Raw genomic sequence first — 16,348 nt, forward strand, 5'->3', positions numbered from 1 at the left:
GTCCGAAAAAAAGTCAAAAAAGTCATAGTATAGTATGTCAAAAAAGTCAAAAAAGTCATAGTATAGTATGTCCAAAAAGTCAAAAAAGTCATAGTATAGTATGTCCAAAAAGTCATAGTATAGTATGTCCAAAAAGTCAAAAAAGTCATAGTATAGTATGTCAAAAAAGTCAAAAAAGTCATAAAAAGTCATAGTATAGTATGTCCAAAAAGTCCAAAAAGTCAAAAAAGTCATAGTATAGTGTGTCCAAAAAGTCAAAAAAGTCATAGTATAGTATGTCCAAAAAGTCCAAAAAATAAAAAGTCATAGTATAGTATGTCGAAAAGTCCAAAAAGTCAAAAAAGTCATAGTATAGTATGTCGAAAAAAGTCATAAAGTCAGGAGCATAATGAGAGTCCCTACATGTAAACCGAAGTATTGAGAACTACACGCTAGCTGCACGCTACACGCTAGCTGCACGCTACACGCTAGCTGCACGCTACACGCTAGCTACACGCTACACACTAGCTGCGTGGCGTTTTCTATGTCTTTAACACCAGAAACGTGTCTGACGCGCTGCTGCTGCTGCTAGCCTAGCACACTGATAAAATGAAATACCATATTGTTTATGTTTAACAATAAATATAGACTGATCTGATTACAGCAAAGACAACATCGGCAGTATTGACGGCAAAATAGGCTCCAGAATATTTCATATATCAAAACCTCGAGACTTTCAAACATCAACATGTCCTTTATTAAATGCATGTGTGTCAAAATAACATTAGCATCTTTTCGTGTTATATTTTGCCTGGAAACGCTTCCAACACGCTTGCGTGTCGCGTGAAAAATAGGCGTCGGTTCCATTTCTAGCACGCACGCGTTGTTGGCGCGGCGTGCATGTCACGCAGGCAGCGTGCACGCTCCAACCTGTTACCATGGGAGCCGAAATAATAACAAAGCTAGCGTTAGCAGCTAACCAGCGGTTTGCAGTAGCTTGTTTCAAGCTAGAGACGATTAGCATGAAAACAGATCCCAGAGAGCGTATTAATCTCTAGGTTCATTTTGCACCGGACTTGTCCTTTAATGATTTTGGACCCGAAAATGAAGCTGGAGTTTTTTGGCTTTTTTTGGCTTTTCTGCGCTGTTCTGTTGCTCTTGTCCTCCAGGGTCAACATTGAAAATGGCCTTTTTTTCGACGTTTTTGCTGGAATTTTTCAATGTTTCTGTCACATTTATGGACTTTTTGTTTTACTACCACTAGTATATACACCCCTCTCATAATTGTCTCGCAAATAAATAAGGCTAGAGCCAGTAGCCGCTTAGCTTAGCTTAGCATAGCATAGCATAAAGACTGAAAAACAGGGAGTGGACTCCTTAGAGCATTCTGACTTCATAATGTATTAAACTGTTTGACTGTTTAAAAGCCTTCTAGGGCAACAGCTGTGAATGCTGTCCATTTGAGATTTGATGTCCTAGCATCTGTGCCTATAAATAAAAAAATAAACCGCCAAAATCATATCATAATTAATCATTTTATACATTTTCTTTCTTTGGTTTTCTTACGATCACGACAAAATGATCCCGTCGCTCAACATTTCGTAACAATCTTATAATATATATATACACACACAGTGTTTTCCCAGGGTTTATCGAAGTGTAGGTGCATATTTGGGGGAGGGGTTTAGGGGTCTTTACTCAAAATAATGTGATGTTCTTCAATAAAAGATGATATTCAACATCATTTTGGACCGTTATCACCATATCTGTGTCTGAAACGTTGGAAAACCTGGAGCAGATGATAACTAACACTCAACTCAACAAGCTTGAAGACAAACTGCTAAAAAAGTCCAACTACAATCATTAGATCTGACAAGTCTTTTAGTTAGTTTGATGCATTTTTCTGTTTTCTCTTTTTCTCAGCTTTTAAGCAAATGTTTCTCGCTGTTTATGGCGCTTTTCCGCACTGTTTTTTGAGCTCTTTTTCTCAGTTGTTTTTAGCGATTTCTCGCCGTTTATGGCGCTTTTTCTTGCCGTTTTTATCCGCTGTTTTGGCGCTCTTTTTGCTGTTTATGGCGTTTTTTCTTGATATTTTTTATCCGCTGTTTGGCGCTCTTTTTTGCTGTTTTTGGAGCTTTTTCTCGCTGGTTTTTCCTGCTGTTTTGGCGCTTTTTCTAGCAGTCTTTTTCACTGGTTTTCAGCGAAGTTTTTTTCTCACTGTTTTGGTGCTTTTTTTGCCACATTTCACATTCATTCAGCTTAAGTGCTGCACCTAAGACTTATAATGGCAAATATATTTCTAAGCAAACTTTTACATCGAGATCATGACATTCTTTGTGAGAAAACAAAACGTTTTTAAGAGCTCCTTCTTGACTTTGAGGGTAGAAGAAAAAGCCAAGAAATGGCCCCTTGAGTAAAGATTTCCCCAAAGATTTCAAACATATCTTATGGCCCTAATCTAAGTATTAAGTTTGACTTAAGACCGTAAGATAGCTACGAACTTTGGCTCTGTGACAAACTAAATACTGTTGAGTCTGGTCAGAACTAAACGGTGCGACGCAGAGGAGCTACGGGTCGCAGGAAGGGTCAGTTTCGGTGCTGAGAAATGGCTGCGTTTTCTCCAGAGTGAAATACGGCTTTAATACTGAAACGTTGACCGGCTACTCGTCTTAGTGACGACAAACAGAAAAAACACAAACGGAAAAGAAAGGGCACTTCAATTACCTAAAGTATCAAAAACGTGAGATCGTCCAGATCCTGGCGGTCCTTCGACCCCCAGACAATCAGCTGCTGAAGATGTATGAAAATATATTTTAGAGGGGAAGTCGCTTGTTTGAGAACGTGTCAACAAGGCCCAAACCATCTCAGTTTATTATCAGTTAAAAGAGATACAACTCCAGCGAGACGGGAGGGTTGGGGTGAGAGTGGATCGTTATCACGGGCGTAGCTTTTGGGGGGAGAGCTCCAGGGAGGGACCGGGACATGTCGGCATGTATCGAGAAAAGCGACAAAGACACCGAAAATATTGTAGACAAAAAAACATGAAAAAAGAGACTAAAACATTGGGGTAAAACCTGAAAAAAATATGACAAAAACGTTGAAAAAGAAAGAGACAAATACATCGGAAAAATTGTAGGAAAAAAAGGTGACAAATGTCAGAAAAGGCCCGAAAAATTTGGGGGAAAAGTGCCATAAACGTCACAAAAAAAAGCTTCAAAAAAGGGCGACAAAAACTCTGAAAAGCAACAAAAAGGTCAACAAAAGAAACTCCACAAAAGGCGACAAAACCGCCGAAAAAAGTCCCAAAAAAGAGCCTAGGATGGGGTTGTAACTTACGCCTATGACTGTTACTTAAAGGTGCTCTAAGCGATGTTGGGTGACGTCACTTCTTGTTGACGTTCGAGGTATTTTCAAACAAAACGAGGCTAGCTCGCCCCTCCTTCCTCCTCATCCCATCCCCTCCCCCTCCCTTCCTCGCACTAACCCCCCCCCCAAAATCCTAAAAGCGTTGGTTATTGGCTGGAACTCTGTTATGTTTGGTGGTGCAGGTTGGCGCAGTTTGTTTTTGTTGCCATTTGTGGAGCCTGGGCTGTCTACAGAGACCACGTTTTTTTACAGTGTGTTCAGAGGGACAGACAGCTAGCAGATAGTGAGATGTTTTTTTACAGTGTGTTCAGGGGACAGACAGCTAGCAGATAATGAGGAGATGTTTTTTACCGTGTGTTCAGGGGACAGGCAGCTAACAGATAGTGAGATGTTTTTTACAGTGTGTTCAGGGGCCAGGCAGCTAGCAGATAGGGAGATATTTTTTACAGTGTGTTCAGGGGACAGGCAGCTAGCAGATAATGAGGAGATGTTTTTTACAGTGTGTTCAGGGGCCAGGCAGCTAGCAGATAGGGAGATATTTTTTACAGTGTGTTCAGGGGACAGGCAGCTAGCAGATAGTGAGGAGATGTTTTTATAGTGTGTTCAGGGGCCAGGCAGCTAGCAGATAGTGAGATATTTTTTACAGTGTGTTCAGGGGACAGGCAGCTAGCAGATAGGGAGATATTTTTTATAGTGTGTTCAGGGGCCAGGCAGCTAGCAGATAGTGAGATATTTTTTACAGTGTGTTCAGGGGACAGGCAGCTAGCAGATAGTGAGATATTTGCTGTACGTGACAAAAAATGTTGTAGCCTAACAAACGCGTGACATCGCTTAGAGCACCTTTAAAGTGATAAGAGTTTGACGTATAACAGGGATGAAGAAAACCTCGAATAATCACACTGGAGGACGTAGGTTACATTAAAAGACAAATATAATTGGACTTACAACGATTTGAGCCTTGAGACTTCCGGGAGTCGACGGGACGCTTAAAAACATTTACAGGACAGGAAAACCAAGACAGGGAAACTCTGCGAGGACATAAAGGAGAGCAGGACGAGACACAAACACATTCATGAATACTGAACACGTTTGTTCTCATATTACAGCCACCGTAAGACTGTCTTCTTACAAATCTGTCTCATTTTGTTGAAGCATTTTTTGGCTTAAAAACATTCTTTGAAAGCAGAAATGTTGTAAGTGAATCACATTTTGATCCAGCTACACACAGACAGTTCCTGTCTTCATGTTTTACTTGTCAACAGTACGATGGGATGATGGGCGAGACAAACAGGAAATGATCTTAAAGCTACAGTTTGTGTCTGTACAGCTAAATTAATTTGGCAGCGGTGTTGTTGTCTCTGAGAAAAGTCCGTCCTGCTTCGCGCCAAAGACAGAACAAACGTTTTTAAAGCTTGTCTAAATTAAATCTCACACACACACACACACACACACACGCAGACACACAGACACACAGACACACACACACACAGACACAAACGCAGACGCACACACAGACACACAGACACACACAAACGCAGACGCACACTCAGACGCGCACACACACAGACACACACACACACACACACATACGCACACACACAGACGCACACACACAGACACACAGAAACGCAGACGCACACTCAGACGCACACACACAGACCACACACACACACACACACACAGAGACCACACACACACACACACACACAAACGCAGACACACACACACACAAACACACACACACACACACACACACGCAGAGGACACACAAATGCAGACACACACACACACACAGGACACACAAACACACACACACGCAGCACACACACACACACACACACACACACACGCAGAGGACACACAAATGCAGACACACACACACACACACACACAGGACACACAAACACACACACACGCAGACACACACACACACACACACACAGGACACACAAACACGCAGACACACACACACACACACACACACAGGACACACAAACACACACACACACACACACACACACACACACACACACAGGACACACAAACACACACACACGCAGACACACACACACACACACAGGACACACAGACACACACACACACACACACACACACACACACAGAGGACACACAAATGCAGACACACACACACACACACACACACACACACACAGGACACACAAACACACACACACAGACACACACACACACACACACACACACACAGGACACACAAACACACACACACGCAGACACACACACACACACACACACGCAGACACACACAGACACACACACACAGCAGCCTTTTTTTTGGGAGGGGGTACTAACCGTGCGATAACACGTGTACGTGAAAACAGTGTGTGTGACATTTTTCGATCTTTTCGTGCACATTCGTAAAAATATAAAACTGTAATTCATCTTCTCTCAAAGTAAAAAACTGTTTCGGTATTGACACCAAAACGCAGTGACCCCGAACCCGAACGCAGGTATCTTATCGGCAGCAGTGTCAAATAAGTGGAAATGATTACCAGCCCCAAATGAACCCCAAACACAACGTGAATATGTTCCGTTTCTAAAACGTTTTTGATTGGACGTTTTAGAGCTAAACGGAGCACGACAACGGGAACTACCTTACACTTTGATCACTTCCTCCGAAACAGGATGGACTCTCAGAGACGCTAACAAGTCAAGAAATAAAGCACGAAAAAAAAACCCCCATAAAAAAGCAGCAAAAACTTCTCAGCATTTCTCACAACGAAGATTAAAGTGGTCTAACTAGAACTGTGCAAAGTCATGACAATGGAAAATATAACGTCAAATCAAAAAGGAAGATTTTGGAAACATTTCTTTTGTTGTTGTTGGAGCAGCTGAATGAGCAGCGACACTTCTATATAAAAACAGCTTATGGAGACTTTATGTACAAACATATCTCACAGGTTACAGGTGATTATAAAAGACCAGGATGTTCTCAGAAAGAAAGAAAGAAAGAGAGAGAGAGAGCTTCCCGTCCGTGTGCAAAAGTAAAATGTCTCAGATGTGATGTTTTAAAATAGACACACGTGAGGAACATAACAACCTCCTCTGAAATATGACATAAAAATAAAATGGAAGAAAGAAAGGCCATCTAACTGTTTCCCGTGGTCATGTGATTGGTACGCTACAAACAATTGTTGGTAGTTATATCATATCAACGTGTTGGATAAGTGTCTGAATGTCTGATTCTCTAGGACCTCTCTGATGAGGGTTATAGAGAGAGAAACAGAAAGGCTGCTGCGTGGAGAAAAGTGGCCCAGGGACGTTGACATGTCAGGTCTGTTAAAGGTGATATAAGTGGTATAACGTCAATAGTTCGATGTCTGTTGCTAGCTTACCAATTAGCATTAGCAGGTTTGTTTACCAGTACGATAGCAACGCTAACTTCCGCTGGAATTGTCCGTAACCTGTCGCAAGAGTTACATTTTTTGAACCCATTCGGATGACCAACTGACACCAATAGTTTCGCACCGCTCTCGTTCGGACCCATTCGCAACGCGGTCTGCGTATATCTCCACAGGAAATGAATGACTTCCGGTCGTTTCGAAGCCGTATCGGGCGCGGATTTCAACTGCCAATGGGAAGGCGGCGTAAGAGGAAAGTTAATATAACCGTCAAACATCCATGTTCCTTTGGTGAATTGTTGCTTTTGAGACTAAAAGCTTTGGGGGGATAAATGATGTCTGTGCAAACGTACACACTCAAAAATACAAGTACGTAAGTAGTACCTAAAAGGGTAAAGATTGTCGTAACAGAGGTACCCTTTTGAAAGACAACGGTGTACCCTTCCCTTTCATTTTGTACCCTCAAATTAGTCAAAATGTGCAGCTCTGGGCTCTTAAAGAACAAGACTGTACTCTTAAGGGAACATTTTAAAAACGTGTATCTGTAAGCCGCGCTTTTAAATTAACTTTGGCGGGTAACGTTGTAAAGTTACTAGCTAGCAAACAACACCGCGTCTGTGTGAATCGGCCGGACGTTTCGGCCACTTTTGTGTACGTTTGGCTTCGAAACGTTAGCCCAATTCTGCTCAATTTTCATTTCCCTTCAGTACTCCGTCTGGGTATTTGGCGGTCCAATCAGAGAACAGAGGGAGGAGAACGATGACGTTGAGGTCATGCGCTAGTTTGAGTTGTAGTTCCGTAATGGTGGCTGAGAACGATGACGTTAGCAAAGCCATTCGGTCCGTTGTGGCAACGCTGCTGAATATCCAGAAGTTAAAGCCCGAGCAAGAACGATCTTTGCTGAGTTGTGTTGGTGGCCGTGATGTTGTGGTCCTCCTCCCCACGGGGTTCGGGAACAGTTTGATTTTCCAGCTCGCTCCGTTAGTAGTGAAGGAGTTGGCTAAGGCTAACGCTAGCGATGCTAAGCTGATAGTTGTTGTTGTCTGTCTTGTTAGCCTGGTCCTACCAGACAGGATGTAGGAGGCCGGAGCAGCTCTGGGCAGATCCAATAGTTTTGAACTTCAACAGAGTCCCGCCTTCAAGGAAGTTAACACTTGTCAATGGAGAGAGGCCAGACTCTCTGGACCAATGAAATGGACCAGAGTCTGGTAGGACCAGGCTAGTGGACCAGAGTCTGGTAGGACCAGGCTAATGTACCAGAGTCTGGTAGGACCAGGCTAATGTACCAGAGTCTGGTAGGAGCAGGCTAGTGGACCAGAGTCTGGTAGGACCAGGCTAATGGACCAGAGTCTGGTAGGACCAGGCTAGTGTACCAAAGTCTGGTAGGACCAGGCTAATGGACCAGAGTCTGGTAGGACCAGGCTAGTGGACCAGAGTCTGGTAGGAGCAGGCTAATGGACCAGAGTCTGGTAGGACCAGGCTGATAGACCAGAGTCTGGTAGGACCAGGCTAGTGTACCAGAGTCTGGTAGGACCAGGCTAATGGACCAGAGTCTGGTAGGACCAGGCTAATGGACCAGAGTCTGGTAGGACCAGGCTAGTGGATCAGAGTCTGGTAGGACCAGGCTAGTGGACCAGAGTCTGGTAGGACCAGGCTATCGAAACGTAACACTACCTGTAGAACTAATCCTACATTTCCCATGAACACGATGGGCCCTATTTTAACGATCTAAGCCCACGGCGTGAAGCGCCTGGCGCAGGTGTGTTTAGGGCGTGTCCTAATCCACTTTTGCTAGTTTGACGGCAGTAAAAAGGGTCCGTGTGCCGGGGTCATAGTTCTAAAGGGTTGACCTTAGTGTCTTCATTAATCAGAGGTGTGTTTTGGGCGTAACATGCAATCAACCAATCAGAGATCATCTCCCATTCCCTTTAAAAGCCAGGCGCGTTTGGACCTTGGAGCGTTGCTGTTATGATGGAGGATCTGCACCGTAATATTTGTATTTGTAATCTTCTGCATGTGTGTGTGCTGCTGTGCGTCCCTGTGTGTGTGTGTGTGTGTGTGCTGCTGTGCGTCCCTGTGTGTGTAACAAGCATAGTGTGCACGTGCTGTGCACGAGCCTAGGAGCATTTTACTAATGCTCTGTTAAAATAACAATGAAATGCTGCGTTATTGACTTCAGACCAGGTTTTTGTTGGTCAATGGTGCCATCACTTCCCGCTGCCTCAAGATAGCAATACGCCCAGAATGCACCTGAACACACCTCCCTGTAAGACCAGCACGCCCAGAATGCACCTGAACACACCTCCCTGTAAGACCAGCACGCCCAGAATGAACCTGAACACACCTCCCTGTAAGACCAGCACGCCCAGAATGCTCCTGAACACACCTCCCTGTAAGACCAGCCATGGGCCACAGATGGGTGCAGGTGCATTTGCTGTTTAAACCACGTGGGCGCTGGACGGGAAACTGACAACTGCGTCGGTCTTAAACCAGCGAAGACACTTGTGTCGGGCTTTGCGCTGCGCCGGGTGCAGGATAGGAGCCCTGTGTCTCGACGCGTCAGACAACCTTTGGCTACGTGCCTAGCATGCGTGGTGTTGATTACGAGCTACGCTGACACGAAGAAGACAAACGGAACGGCGCAAAATGAAACCAGAGAAGCTGAAATGAAGTAGTAACGTTAGGTAGGAAAGAAACCCAACAAACTTATGGTTCATGGCCTGTGGAAAATCTGATCGGCTGGAAAGCTTAAGAATCTTCTAGCCATGGGGATTGAAAAAAGTTAATTTAAAGCCCTGCCTGTGAGTACAGAAATGTTCTTGTCTTGTTCCTCCATTTTTGAGTGTGTAGGAACTAACGTGGGGAGAACTATGATTTTTTATGGAGCCTCTAAGGGGACACAAGTATTTCTTTTGCGCCAGAAACTGAAAGGATCTTGTCCTCTAATGGTTTGTGTCCACTGTGACTTCCAAGATTTGTGCCGTAATGTGTAATGTTGTAACTTATTTTTGTTATATAAAACTGGTGAAACGAGTTCAGGAACCGGTATCAAAGTCACAGTATTAATATCGGTACCGGTATCGAATATTTTTGAATGCTAACCAGCCCTATTTGCAGTTGCTGAGTTTGTCTTCATTTTAGAAAACAATGGTCAGTTTAACCCTTGTGTTGTCTTCCGGTCGACCAGGCACTTGCTGTCCTTCTGGGTCAAAAATAACACACATTTGACACATTTTCTGACGTTTTTGTCACTTTTTTCCATGTTTTTGTCACTTTTTTCCATGTTTTTGTCACTTTTTTCAATGTTTTTGTCACTTTTTTCCATGTTTTCGATGCCATTTTTCACTAACGCCAACTTATTACCAATAGTTTTACACGTATTTTCGGAATTCATGGTCAATAAATCTCATTTATAGGAGATTAGACCTGATTTTGAAATGATGAATGATTTTGACGTATGTTGGTGGAGAATCACAGACGTGTGGACGTCAACGTTTAGTCACGTTATGAAACCAATAATATATAATACCCACAATTCAATCAAAGCAGTAATCGTGTACTTGCAATTGTACTTAATGTTTTGAATAATTTGGTTAAAAAGAAACCCATATTTCTGATATAGACGTTTTGAGAATGGGTCAAATTTGACCCAAGGACAACAACAAACAAGATTTTCGGGAGGTTTTGAGAGCCCGGCTGGCTTGCAGAGACAATGAAACGGGAAGTGTGGAAATGGCGCTTCATAGTGGACACGTACTACATCGACGAGCGTCCGTGTCCTCTTAGGGGCTCCATAGATTTAGGAATGAAACCGTTAAAATATTATCACCTCAGGCTGGGCGATATGGTTGACATTGTTATCACAAAAGTGATAGAGATACTTTCTGATAACGGTAGATAACACGATATGGCAAAGGTGCAAAATGTTCAGAACGATGAACTGTTTTTAGGTGAGAAACAGAAACTTGTAGAACAATTTCATCACGATATGATTTAACTGAAATGTGATAACATTGAATTATTGCCCAGCCCTAAGATTTACAGTTTAGTACAAATAATCAGGGATGCACCGAATCCAGGATTCGGCTTCAGATTGGGCTGAATATTGGGGCTTTTTGACGGGGTTGGGTTTCCCACTGAACTGAACACCTACGCTTGCACAAGGTGTTTACAGGAAGGTGTTTACATAGGTGGAGCTTCAATGCAGCAGGCTGAGAGGAAGTGGAAATGGAACTGGTGAGCAGAAAAAGTGTTGTTTGGCAGTACTTTCAGTCAAAAGAAGGCCATTCAAGTCCAGCTACATGTTCAATCTGCAATGCTGATTAGTCTGGTGGTGGCGAGGACCCTAAACAATACACAACATCACCGCTGTTACAACATCTGGTATGAAACATCTGGAAGAATACGAGCTGAGCATGAAGGAATCTACAGACAGCAGCCAGAATGCAGCAACTTCAGGTACGGCAAAGGAAGGACAGTCACTGTTTACTTCATTAATGTGTTCACTGTGTTCATGGACTGAGGACGGGACGAGGATTCGGTATTGGCAGAATGTCAACAGTATTTGGCCGAACCTCAAAAATCTGGATTCGGGGCATCCCTACAAATAATGACTTCTTATATTAAGCATAATGTGTTTGAAGTGCAAAAAATACAGAGCTGTGAACACGGGAACAGAGATTGTTCCTCTTCTTTACAAGAACAACTGTTTAAAAGAACAGCAGACGTTTGACGGACATATGTCTGAAAAGTATAGAAAGTAAGAATGAAGAATCTAACAGGGGATTTCTATGTGTCAATCAAACGTTCATGAACGACAACGTGGAGGATTTCAAGTAGAAAAGATTGAAGCCCGTCAGAGAGAAAATCAAACTACCTGGGAAATGAAAAGGTAAAAATGTAAATGCACCTTTAAGGAGGGAAGAGCGCGGTCGCTTCCTGCTGATTCAATATGTACAATCAAACCATGCAGGCTGAAGAAAAAAGTGAGCACATATCAGCTGCTCCGACTGTCAATATTCACATATAGATACACTATTAACAAACACAGTGAGTTCATCACACTTCTACCTAGTGGGAGGGAATCACTTTCTCATCCCGTGAGGAAAAACATCCGACAAGCGAAACCATCGGCCAAAAGTTTACCAAACTGTAGACAAACGTTTTCTTCTGATAAAACCATAGACTGTTAATATTAACGGACAGAGCACGTGTGACGTCACACATTGGTTGGTGGAGACCTGCTATGAGTCGTGGAGTTTGCCGTCACGGGCGCAGCCATCCTGGTTGCAGATGTGACGATTTTAGACGAGAGGGAGGAGAGAGGGAGACCCGATACCGGATAAGCGGACGAAGATGGATGGATGGATGGGAGGAGAGAGGGAGGAGAGAGGGAGGAGAGAGAGAGGAGAGAGGGAGGAGAGAGAGAGGAGAGACAGAGCGGAGAGAGGGAGGAGAGAGGGAGGAGAGACAGGGCGGAGAGAGGGAGGAGAGACAGAGCGGAGAGAGACAGAGCGGAGAGAGGGAGGAGAGAGGGAGGAGAGAGGGAGGAGAGAGAGAGGAGAGAGGGAGGAGAGAGGGAGGAGAGAGGGAGGAGAGAGGGAGGAGAGACAGAGCGGAGAGAGGGAGGAGAGAGGGAGGAGAGAGAGAGGAGAGAGGGAGGAGAGAGGGAGGAGAGAGGGAGGAGAGAGAGAGCGGAGAGAGGGAGGAGAGAGGGAGGAGAGAGGGAGGAGAGACAGAGCGGAGAGAGGGAGGAGAGACAGAGCGGAGAGAGGGAGGAGAGAGGGAGGAGAGACAGGGAGGAGAGAGGGAGGAGAGACAGAGCGGAGAGAGGGAGGAGAGAGGGAGGAGAGAGGGAGGAGAGACAGAGCGGAGAGAGGGAGGAGAGAGGGAGGAGAGAGGGAGGAGAGAGGGAGGAGCCATAGACTGTTGGGCGCTATATGACTGTGACGTTAGCTGAGAGCTGGCAACGCTGCTAACACTACGTTACGTTACACACTTTCACTCCCAACCTGGATGCAACTGCTGCTGAAAGCTAGCCGACATAATTCCAGGTAAGATTTAGCTTTTCTAGGTTTTAAATATATCTTTGTCCCATAGTTATATTATATATAAGACAGGCCGCGAACTGTCAATCACATCATAGCCACGCCCCCTGCTTCGTCGTCGATTTTGAAATCAATAATTCAAAAAATGAACATCATTCTGTGTTGCAGAAGACTTAAAACTAGCGAATGAGACCATAAACTCATGAAAATGTTTACTGAGGTAATAAATCAAGTGAGAAGTGGGTCACTTTCTCTGAAGGCCCAGACACACCAACCAGACGGCCAAACGTCAGCAGGAAAGCCAGTCGGACTGATCAGTCTCCCCAAATTGGTCCAAAAAGTGCCTCAGAACACCGAAGAGACGAGACGTAATGCGTCTCCCTAACAGCAGGCGGCGCTCATCTATATTGTCGCACAAAAATGAAAACCGGCAGCTGATTGGACGAACGCGTCACGTGGGTCTGGTTCCTCCAGAAATTCAACGCCAGACTGTCATGGCGTCTCGTTGAAAATACGATCTCATATCGTCCTAAAATAGTTCACCGTAACGTGTTTCTGGAAACATTTGAAGAGAGAAACAGGCCGTGCAGCTGCTGAATCTTCATTTCAGATCAACAAAGGTCAGTTTAGAAGATGTTCATCAGGTTTTGAGAGACTCTAGTCACGCTCATCCCGCTCCCCGTTTCCTGGTCAGCTCTCCACCAATCAGATGGGTCATTGAGTCCGACTGCCCGCCCCCCCGCCGATTATACACGTCAAATCAGCCCAAATGAAGGCCGACGGCCCCTCGGACGGACGACGGCACGGAGCACACCGACCAGACTCGAGGCACCGACCTCGCCAGACTGTCAGACGGCCGATTATCGGGTTGGTGTGTCAGCGCCTTTAGACTTCTACTGAAACCGACCTCCTTTTGCAACCGCACGTCTCGCCCCCTGCTGGGATTCAGGTGTTGAAATGAAATGCAGGTTTAAGGCACTTCCGCATTTGCAGTACTTCGCCGAGGCGAATGCGTTGTCCATTAACATTAACGGTCTATGGATAAAACCAAAAAGCTTCAGTCAGCCGTGACAGACAACGAAAACTTTTCATTAAAACACAAAAATCGGAGGCTTCAATGACTGATTATCTGTTTGTCCACTTGCAGAATTTCACGTTTGACTCAGGGTTTCGCTGGTTTGGGCTAAAAAACAAAACAAATACAAGTTTTGGCCTTTACAAAAACGCTATATCCCCCCCTTCATATGGTTTGTTGGGTTGGGACAGAGCTTGGATATGGGACAGGATATTCAGCTTTTTTGTACATTTAGTTATTTGTTTTGCTCACAAAAGATGCAAAAGTCATCTTATCATCAGACGAGCTAAATATAAACTCTTTGAATGTGCTAGAAATGAAATATATAAGTGCGTAACTGGCGTAACTCGGATTTGAGAGTCCAGATGTTTCTCTACAGATCCATCATTCATCAACGCCTCAAGACCATGTTCAAGACCTCATTCAGCCACTCAATAGATGACCGTTGGTTTTTTTTGGGATGGTGAGTGAAGACAATCTACCAGCCTTGAACTAGACAGGGTTCAACAATTAGAGTTGCCCGATGGCCCGGGGAAAGCAAAACGCCACGTCGGGAAAGTAAACGGGGTCAGCCCAATGTTCCCACGGCCTGATGTTCCCACATTTCTAAGATTTTTCTTAAAATTAGGGCCTATGTTAGGGTTAGGGTTACATTCCATCTGTAGTCCATTGCTACTGGATAATAGGTTGGGTGTAATTGGCTACCACATTGGGAGAAAGGGGGATACAATCTGATACAAATGTATGAAAAAGGAAATGTGGGACTATAGGGCTGTGGGAATATAGGGCTGTGGGAACATAGGACTGTGGGAACATAGGGCTGTGGGACCATAGGGCTGTGGGACCATAGAGCTGTGGGACCATAGGACTGTGGGACCATAGGACTGTGGGAATATAGGGCTGTGGGACCACAGAGCTGTGGGACCATAGGGCTGTGGGACCATAGGGCTGTGGGACCACAGAGCTGTGGGACCACAGGACTGTGGGACCATAGGGCTGTGGGAACATAGGGCTGTGGGACCATAGGGCTGTGGGACCATAGGGCTGTGGGACCATAGAGCTGTGGGACCATAGAGCTGTGGGACCATAGAGCTGTGGGACCATAGGGCTGTGGGAACATAGGCATGCTTCCAAGTAAACATAACAACTCAGTTTCCCGTTGGGGGATCATCGTATCATAAATGACGTCATCGTTCTCTTCGGTCCATCGGAGAACGCTTGTTGAATCATTTCATATGAACGTGCCGTTGGCCAATCAGGAATGGAGTTGGTTCTTGATGCTTTTGACGTTTTTTGTTTAAAGTTTTAAGACGCTTTGTGACGTTTATTTTCGACCCTTCGACCTTTTTTTATAACGCTTTTTGATATGCTGTTGGCCGATCAGGAATGGAGATGGTGCTCGATGCTTTTTTGGGACTTTTTTGTTTACGTTTTTAGACTCTTTGTGACATTTTTTTTTCAAAATATATATATATACACACACACACACAACCTTAACGTTGAACCCTGTTACAACTTCTTTAGAACATCCGATTAACCGCTCAGAGAAGAATCTGGAACATCACAAACGGCATCGTCTGATTGGTCGGATTGGACTGGAGCTGCATCCAATGGGAAGCCGCTGAAGATGCAGCATCGTGAAGAACTGTGTCCCGTTTCCGGCGCTCCGACTCCGTTGATGTCCGTAGAACAATTCAGACAGAAGTGTTCGACACGAGAAACGCAGCCAAAGGAAAGAGCCGAGACATTTGTGCGTTTCCTTCTTTTCTCCGTGTGTGAGCTGCATCGAAACAACTTGTATAACAATTACATTTCATTCCTCTCCGTAACCAATCAGAAATCAGCCACCTGCGTCCGCAGGACACGTTGAGATTTGGGGGGAAGTGTTGCTTACTCCCTGCCGGATGTTTGACTCCAGCGTTACGATACGCCAACGACACAACGTTTTCCGTTATCACTCGATGATGATGCTGATGATGAATCCTTTGTACGTTGTTTAATTTGAGAAAAGGGGGAGGGGGGGTGTAAGATTGGGCTGCACAATATATCCGTTTTGTACCGCCATCGCAATATCAACAGGCGCAATACACACATGGCGACAGACAGTGTTAGTTGAAAGAAAATATCAGCAGAAAACGGCACTTTAAAATGTAACTGTCGTTCTTTTTTTAGTGGTGCCTTTTATATTCAATTAAATGTTCAATTTGTTCAATAAAAGAATAGTAGAAATGATTTCCTTTCGTTAATTTGTTGTATTTTAGCGAAATACTGAAAGCAGCAGAAAAGGCAGAACTGAGAACACTGAGATCTGTTTATTTATCGCAAGTAATAATTGTTATCGTGACATTCAACAACGTTATCGCATTGTGCATATTGTGCAGCCCTAGTGTAGGATGAATGTCATGTGCCACGCCCCCTAAAGGGGGCGGAGCCACGACGTTTGGAGCACATTGGGGGGGATTAACTGAAGAGTGATGCAGTCATTATTTTGGGTTAATAGA

The 16,348-nt window shown here is 44.5% G+C and overlaps 1 protein-coding gene across 3 annotated transcripts in view; it reads right to left on the reverse strand.

The window, feature by feature from the left end:
• Nucleotides 1-16,348, reverse strand: part of LOC144527988 (P2R1A-PPP2R2A-interacting phosphatase regulator 1) — a 56,539-nt gene that overhangs the window by 1,893 nt on the left and 38,298 nt on the right. Inside the window, exon 8 of one of the 3 annotated variants that reach the window (XM_078266370.1) lies at nucleotides 14,846-16,348. This exon is cut by the window's right edge and continues 1,983 nt beyond it. The exons of 1 other annotated variant lie outside the window; for it this stretch is intronic. The gene's annotated coding sequence lies outside the window, so the exon portion shown is untranslated. Of the gene's footprint in view, nucleotides 1-14,845 lie in introns of those variants that run through there. One more of the 3 variants, XM_078266371.1, reaches the window with a different exon arrangement.

Source organism: Sander vitreus, chromosome 13 (assembly GCF_031162955.1).
Source record: "Sander vitreus isolate 19-12246 chromosome 13, sanVit1, whole genome shotgun sequence".
Lineage (NCBI taxonomy): Eukaryota > Metazoa > Chordata > Actinopteri > Perciformes > Percidae > Sander > Sander vitreus.